The following is an 8,874-nucleotide window of genomic DNA, read 5'->3' on the forward strand; positions in this document are numbered from 1 at the left end:
TAACTCCTCTCTTTAACTAGCTGAATTAATGTCCTTAAAGGCTTGAAAAATGACTCTTGATTTTCCCTTTGGCTAGTTGAATAGACTCCAGCCACTTTAATGAAATTTGCAATGCATAAATTGTCCAATAAGTAGCAAAAAAAACATTGGGGTATTTGAACAAGCTGCTACCAGATTTTAAAGGACATGAAATGCTCCTTTAAATTCTCTTTTAATGATGCTTAATGTTTCCTTTATAACAGCCCCCTCTTTTGTAACCAAAATAACTTGAAAAGTCTCCTTTATTGAATGTGTAACAGCCTTTGTGAATTGAAAAGTCACCTGCAATTAAAACATATGTAACCGTCACATTTATTCAATTATTAAACTTTAAACAAATTAACAACTACGTAAATAAATGAACACACACTTATGCATCATTTATTCCAACAACTAGTTAATTAAAAGAAGTATTTAATGAACTTTAACTCATGCACCAATAAATTAACCTAGTAACTAGATTAATTAAAGAAGCAACTCATTAAATTAAATTCATTAAATAAACTCATTTAATTAAACTAAGATGAGTTGTATTAATGACTAGCAACTCATTTATTAAACTAAGATGAGTTGTATTAATGACCAGCAACTCATTTATTAAATTAAGATGAGTTGTATTAATGACCAGGAACTCATTTATTAAACTAAGAGGCTTAAATACAAGTATTAAAATGCAAACTAAATGCAAAGCTAAAAGAAATAAATAAAAGTTCAATTTAGTTGGAACGGGTTCAAGGAGCAGAAATTGAGCTGAAATTAGTTTGCAAAATGTTGCAAGGACACTTTATTAAGCTGGTCCCAACTCGATCTATTTCTCCAACCAAAGCCTCGCCCCACACTTGATTAACTAAGGCTGAAACAGCCTCATTGAATTGCTTAGCTCGAGCTCACGTAATTGGTCCTTGAGGTAGCACCATTGAGTCCTTGCTCGAACTTGATGCACTCCAGGTCGCGATCGTATCATTCCCCCCCTCTTTAAAATGACTTGTCCTCAAGTCAAAATCTGTATCAAAAGGGGTTAAATCTGACACATTAAAAGTTGCACTAACGTTAAATTCACCAGGAAAATCGAGTTTGTAAGAGTTTTCATTTATGCGCTCAAGAATTTGGAAAGTACCGTCTCCTCTAGGTAATAATTTTGATTTTCGTTGAGCTGGAAAACGCTCCTTGCGCATGTGAACCCAAACCCACTCTCCGGGTTCGAAGACCACTCGCTTTCGTCCCTTGTTAGCATTACGCACGTAAGACTTGGTTCTTGCCTCAATATTAGCTCGTACCTTTTGATGTAATTCCTTGACAAAATCAACCTTTTTCTTTGCATCTGCATGAACCAGTCGATCAGTAGGCAAAGGTAATAAATCTAAAGGTGTCAATGGATTGAAACCATATACAATTTCAAAAGGTGAATATTTCATAGCAGAATGGACGGAGCGGTTGTAAGCAAACTCGATATGTGGTAAGCAATCTTCCCAAGACTTCAAATTTTTACGGATGATGGCCCGTAGTAATGTAGACAATCTATTGATGACTTCCGTTTGACCATCGGTCTGGGGGTGGCTGGTGGTAGAGAATAATAATTTGGTTCCTAATTTTCCCCACAAAGACCTCCAAAAGTGGCTCAAAAATTTTGCATCACGATCCGACACAATAGTACGAGGAATACCATGAAGTCGTACAATGTCTCTGAAAAACAAATTTGCAACATGAACAGCGTCATCAGTTTTAGTGCAAGCAATAAAATGAGACATTTTTGAAAAACGATCAACAACCACAAAGATAGAATCCTTCCCCGTTTTTGTGCGCGGTAGTCCAAGAACAAAGTCCATGGAGATATCAACCCACGGGGCTTCAGGAATAGGTAATGGCGTATATAAACCATGGGGTTGAACCTTTGATTTAGCCTTTTTACAAGCTATACACCTCTTGCAAACTTGTTCCACATATTTGCGCATTCGCGGCAAATAGAAGTGTTCTTGAAGTGTTGCAAGCGTCTTGTTGACTCCAAAGTGTCCCATAAGTCGGCCACTATGGGCTTCGTGCACTAATAAATCTCGAACAGAGCCACAAGGAACACAGAGTTTACTTTCTTTGAAAAGAAAGCCTTCATACCTATAAAAGTTTTCAAACACACCATTCTCGCACGCTATAAAGATCTCACCAAAATCAGAATCGTTAGCATAAGAGTCTTTTATCAAAGCAAAACCAAGAATTTTGGAGTCCAAATATGTCAAAAGAGTATACCTTCTCGAAAGTGTATCAGCCACTATGTTATCTTTACCTTTTTTGTATTTTATAACATAAGGAAATGATTCAAGAAACTCCACCCATTTTGCATGACGTCGATTTAATTTGTGCTGGCCTTTGATGTGCTTTAAAGCTTCATGATCGGAGTGTATAACAAACTCCTTTGGCCATAAATAATGTTGCCATGTCTTAAGAGCTCGTATGAGCGCGTACATCTCTTTATCATATACAGGATAGTTGAGTACAGCTCCACTAATCTTTTCGCTAAAATAAGTCACAGGTCGTCCTTCTTGTGTTAAAACAGCACCTATTCCAATGCCTGAGGCATCACACTCAATCTCGAAAATCTTCGAAAAATCTGGAAGAGCAAGTAAAGGAGCGTTAGTAAGAAAATTCTTAATTTTGACAAACGACTTTTCTTGCTCATCATTCCAAAAGAAAGTAGAGTTCTTCTTAATGACGTTCGTAAGAGGAGCAGCAATGGTGCTGAAATTAGGAACAAATCGTCGGTAGAAACTTGCTAGGCCATGAAAACTCCGGACTTGCGTAATACTAGTTGGCCTTAGCCAATCTTGAATGGACTTGATCTTTTCTTGGTCTACTTCGAGACCTTCCGCGCTAACCACAAAGCCTAAAAAGACAACTTTATCGAGCGAAAGAACACTTTTAAGGTTAGCATATAATGTTTCTTTACGTAAAACTTCTAAAACAGATTTAAGATGCCTTACATGATCTTCGATGGATTTGCTATATATCAATATGTTGTCAAAATACACGACACAAAACTTACCTATAAAAGACCTTAACACATAATTCATTAGCCTCATAAATGTGCTAAGGGCATTGGTTAGTCCAAAAGGCATGACCAACCATTCGTACAGCCCATGCTTGGTCTTAAATGCCGTTTTCCACTCATCACCTTCTCGCATCCGAATCTGGTGGTAGCCACTTTTTAGGTCAATTTTCGAAAATACCTTAGCTCCACTGAGTTCATCAAGCATATCATCAAGGCGAGGAATTGGATGACGGTATTTGATGGTGATCTTATTTACGGCTTGACAATCTACGCACATTCGCCATGTTCCATCTTTTTCGGTACTAGTAAAACAGTACAGACAAGGACTAAACTCTCTAACGTAACCTTTTGCAACAGATCATTGACTTGCCGTTGCAATTCTTTAGTCTCTTCTGGATTGGCTCGATAAGCGGGAAGGTTTGGGATAGCAGCTCCCGGTATAAAATCTATTTGATGTTCAATTCCACAAAGCGGTGGTAAACCATTTGTGACTTCCTCCGGGAAAACATCTTTAAAATCCTGCAACAAAGACAAAACAGAAGAAGGTAGAGTGTCGGGTAATTCGTTAGTAGAAAACAAGGTTTCTTTGTACATGAGTACAAGAACGGGATGATTCATTACTAACGCTTTTCGAATATCACTAACTTTTGCAAAGACACTCATTTTTTTCAATTTCCTTCTCTTTTTTTTTCTTTTTCTTTACTGATTTTCTTTTCACTCTCTTTTGTTTTCTTTTTCTGATTTTTTTCCTCTTTTATTTTTTTACAATCTTCTTTTTCTTTCTCTCTCATTTGTTCGATGGATGCTTTCAACTTCAATTGATCATCGTAAACTTGTTTGGGAGTTAACGGTGCCAATGTAACATTCTTTCCCATAAACTTGAAAATATACCGATTGGTATACCCGTCGTGTAGCACTCGCCGATCAAACTGCCACGGACGTCCAAGGAGTAGATGGCCCGCATGCATTGGAACAACGTCACATAACACTTCGTCCGAGTACTTTCCAATGGTGAAAGAAACTAGTACTTGCTTGGTCACTTTAAGTTCTCCACCGTCATTGAGCCCTTTGAAGTTTGTAGGGCTCGGATGCTTAGTAGTTGGCAACCGAGTTTTCAACCATCATCATACTTGCTACGTTTGTACAACTACCACCGTCGATGATGACACAACAGACTTTTCCTCCAACCAAGCATCAGGTATGAAATATGTTCTCCCATTGTAGCTCATTATCCATGCCTTGGAGACTAAGACTCCTTTTGACAACGAGTAGTTCACCTTCCACAGGTTGTTCTAAGTCCTCCTCAGTTTCAGAAACCGATTCAGACTCCTCTTCTTTTTCATCCTCCGTCTCAATTTCACCATCGGCACGAATCACCATAGTTCTTTGATTTGGGCACTGACTGGCTATGTGTCCCCTTCCTAGACATTTGAAACATTTAACGTCACAATTACGATTGATAGAAACCTCGAGTGCCTTACTTTGTTTGTTTCGATATTAGGCTTGTTTGGTTTCGAAAGTGCCATAGAATCCTTTCCTTGAGATGTTGAAAAACCTCTACTTGAACTTTGGGCCCCACTTGGATGTGTTAGAAGTGAAAAAACCTCGATTTGAGCCTTTACGCTTAAGTTGCTTTTCTACCTTGATAGCCATATGAACCATGTCCACCACTTCAAGATAGTGTTGAAGCTCGACGACATTCGCATGTCTCGGTTTAATCCGGCCAAAAATCGTGCCATCGTTGCTTCAGAATCCTCTTGAACATCTGCCCGAATCATTGCAATTTCCATCTCCTTGTAGTAGTCTTCAACGCTTTTGGTCCCTTGTATAAGATTTTGAAGTTTTTGGTGCAACTCCCGGTGGTAGTAAGAAGGGATAAATCGTCGCCTCAGGACTGCCTTCATCTCGGTCCATGTAGAGATCAGTTGTTCTCCATTACGTCTCCGGCTAGTAGTTAGTTGATCCCACCAAATCATGGCATAATTCGAAAATTCAATTGTCGCTAACTTCACCTTTTGTTTTCGAATAGTTATGACAATCAAACACCAACTCGATCTTCTTTTTCCACTCAAGATAGGCCTCCGGATCTGATCTACCTTGGAACGGTGGTATAGAAAGTTTGATGTTCTTAAGATCATCATCTTCACGTCTCCGATCTCGGTGTCGTGGTTCCCTCCGGCGATTACTTGCATTCGAATCTTGACCACTTTCAAGATCACTATGATCATTTACAGCATCATCTGGATCTCTTCGTCTTTCCCGTTGTTGATTTGGCCTCTCCCGTCTAGGTCGGACAACTTCAGGAGTTCTTTCGCATTGCTCTCTTGCTTCGACTTGGAATAGACGATCTTCAAGGGGATTTAATCTTCTATCTAAAAGTCTTTCCATCTCTCGTAATAATGCTTGCATGTTCAAATCTGGGACGTTGCGAACAGATTGTCGTACAGGATGATCTTCCATGTTAGGATCAGATTCTTGTGACATTGAGTTTAGTAAAGAACCTCACAACAAAAACCTCAGTAGTCACTCACAAGAAAATTTTATTGGCACTCACACTCGTGTTTTACGCTCGAGAATAGGCTTTTATCTCCACTCGATTGCGCTTACAACTCTCGTGCCTTTTACCTTTCTTTACCTTTCTCGTGATTTCGTAAGCAGATTCGCCAAGGCTTAACCTTAGTCTAGGTGGTCGGTTTCAAATAGGTAACAAAGGATGATGTGTTTTAAAACTGGGTAGGCTTACAAGAAAGAAATTAATTCGGGTATAGTGTGGTGAAAAGGTAAAGGATGGAAGTGGATGAGAGGGTAAAAGTTTCAGGATTGAAAAATGGAGAAGGAGTAAAACTACGTTCAAATTTTCAGATTTTATTTTTTTTCAATTTTTTTTTTCGATTTTTTTTTGAAACTTACTTGACGAGTCTCAGACTATTCCTGGAGTAATTTTGAATGCTCGTACTCCTTGTTTTTGTAGCTCTGATACCAAATGATACGATCCGCCTCAGGGTGAGTCGAGTCGTATATGAGTTTGCCCGATCGTCTACGAAGAAGTAGCGTTAGATTTGTTCAAAAGGATGTTTTAACAAAGTTTTTGTAGGTTTGGTTATAATGAAACGAAAAGATGGATTGGAATGGAAATGAAAATGATCTCGAAAACAAACACGAACCAATATTAGAAAATATTGGCCCAAATGTTTATAAGTTTTCAAGGTGGTCGAATGGAGAATATGAGAACCTCGACCCACTACTTAGCAAAGTAGGAACCTTGGTATGTTTGAACGCCACACTACGAGTAGTGATAAGTTCAGTTTTCAACAAAGAAAATGGATGACACAACTAGAACACTAGGTAACCAACAAATTTTTGAACGAAAACAGAGAAAAGTTTGCCTCACAAATTTGGCAGAATATCATTCAAAAATGTCCAAAAAGTAGTATCCCCAAAAGGCTTGGTTACAAGAATTTATAAGGCTAAAATGAGCTAGCCGAATGGTCACATAGTAAAGTGCTATTAAAGGGCTAATTATAAATCAAAGACTTTTGAAATTCTAGAGTCAATAACTCCTCTCTTTAACTAGCTGAATTAATGTCCTTAAAGGCTTGAAAAATGACTCTTGATTTTCCCTTTGGCTAGTTGAATAGACTCCAGCCACTTTAATGAAATTTGCAATGCATAAATTGTCCATTAAGTATCAAAAAAAAAACGTTGGGGTATTTGAACAAGCTGCTACCAGATTTTAAAGGACATGAAATGCTCCTTTAAACTCTCTTTTAATGATGCTTAATGCTTCGTTTATAACAGCCCCCTGTTTTGTAACCAAAATAACTTGAAAAGTCTCCTTTATTGAATGCGTAACAGCCTTTGTGAATTGAAAAGTCACCTGGAATTAAAACATATGTAACCGTCACATTTATTCAATTATTAAACTTTAAACAAATTAACAACTACGTAAATAAATGAACACACACTTATGCATCATTTATTCCAACAACTAGTTAATTAAAAGAAGTATTTAATGAACTTTAACTCATGCACCAATAAATTAACCTAGTAACTAGATTAATTAAAGAAGCAACTCATTAAATTAAATTCATTAAATAAACTCATTTAATTAAACTAAGATGAGTTGTAATAATGACCAGCAACTCATTTATTAAACTAAGATGAGTTGTATTAATGACCAGCAACTCATTTATTAAACTAAGAGGCTTAAATGCAAGTATTAAAATGCAAACTAAATGCAAAGCTAAAAGAAATAAATAAAAGTTCAATTTAGTTGGAACGGGTTCAAGGAGCGGAAATTGAGCTGAAATTAGTTTCCAAAATGTTGCAAGGACACTTTATTAAGCTGGTCCCAACTCGATCTATTTCTCCAACCAAAGCCTCACCCCACACTTGATTAACTAAGGCCGAAACGGCCTCCTTGAATTGCTTAGCTCGAGCTCGCGTAATTGGTCCTTGAGGCAGCACCATTGAGTCCTTGCTCGAACTTGATGCACTCCAGGTCGCGATCGTATCAGTTGCTTCCTCTCATATCTCGTACAAGTTTCAAAAGACTTATCTGGCTTGTGCTAGTGGCGTCAATCGTCTTGTTTGAACTTATCACCAATCTTGGTGTGGCGTTCACCTATCCATCTATCCATCTTTTCACCTTAACAATATAGGATCCGGGGTGACACTTCTTAATGTTGAATCATTCCTGACATTGAGTTCGTTTTTCCATTCCCCATCTTTCAACTTTTCCTTCTTGTAACCAAACCGACTCATTTATCCATCACCCATCTTTGGTACACATAACTGAACCTATTACTAAACTTACCCTTCTTGAAACCTTCCGCTTATTCTAATCCATTATTTTACTTTTATTACTAAAATCCGAGGCACGAAGGACTCTCTCGAACTACGATCGGGCAATTACGTGAATTCGACTCATCTACCTGGGCCGGATCACATCACCACACTACGGATAGTGATAAGTTTAGGTTTGACAAAGAACATGGTTGACACAACTAGAACGCTAGGAACGCCAATCGAATCTTTGAACGAAATATAAGAAAAGTTTGCCTCACAATTTCAGTAGCATAACATTAACAAAGTTTCAAAAAGTCCTTTTACATGGAAAATGAACAAGTATTTATAGGCCTAAATTCTAGGTAGCCGATTGGCCTTTCATACTTACAAATTAATTAAAAGAAAATTCTAGAAAAATTAACTCTTAATGTGCATGACTAGATTCGGCTATGGAATGGTGGATGAATGCATCTTCATGCTTAAGAAAAAAAAAAAATGAATGCAAGATGTCCAATGGTCACTTGTAAGGTTCGGCCAACCTTGTTAAATGAAGCAATGTTTGGCCAAAAATTATGAATTAATTGTGGATACTCCAAGGGCCAACATATGTGTGAAAATCGAATGTTGAAGAGTCTTTTTGATACGAACAGCCTCGGGGAGAGTCGAGTCGTATGCTGAGTTGCCCGATCATCTACGAGAAAGTATCGTTCAATTCACTTTTGGAATGAAGTTGATAGGGAAATAGGACGGAAGCTATGTATAATGGTTTAATGATGGATATGGAAGAAAGGGTTCTTAAAAGTAAGCATGAACCAATATTAGAAAATATCGACCCAAATGCTTATAGGCTTTTAAGGTGGAGGATGAAAGTGATAAACCTAGACCCACTACTTAGCAAAGTAGGAACCTCGGTATAAGGGTGAATGCCACACTCGGTTGAGCGGTAAGTTCAAAAGAAGAACAAGGTTGACACCAACTAAGAACTAGATAGGCCAACAAGTCTTCAA

Source organism: Gossypium arboreum, chromosome 6, assembly GCF_025698485.1.
Source record: "Gossypium arboreum isolate Shixiya-1 chromosome 6, ASM2569848v2, whole genome shotgun sequence".
Taxonomy (NCBI): domain Eukaryota; kingdom Viridiplantae; phylum Streptophyta; class Magnoliopsida; order Malvales; family Malvaceae; genus Gossypium; species Gossypium arboreum.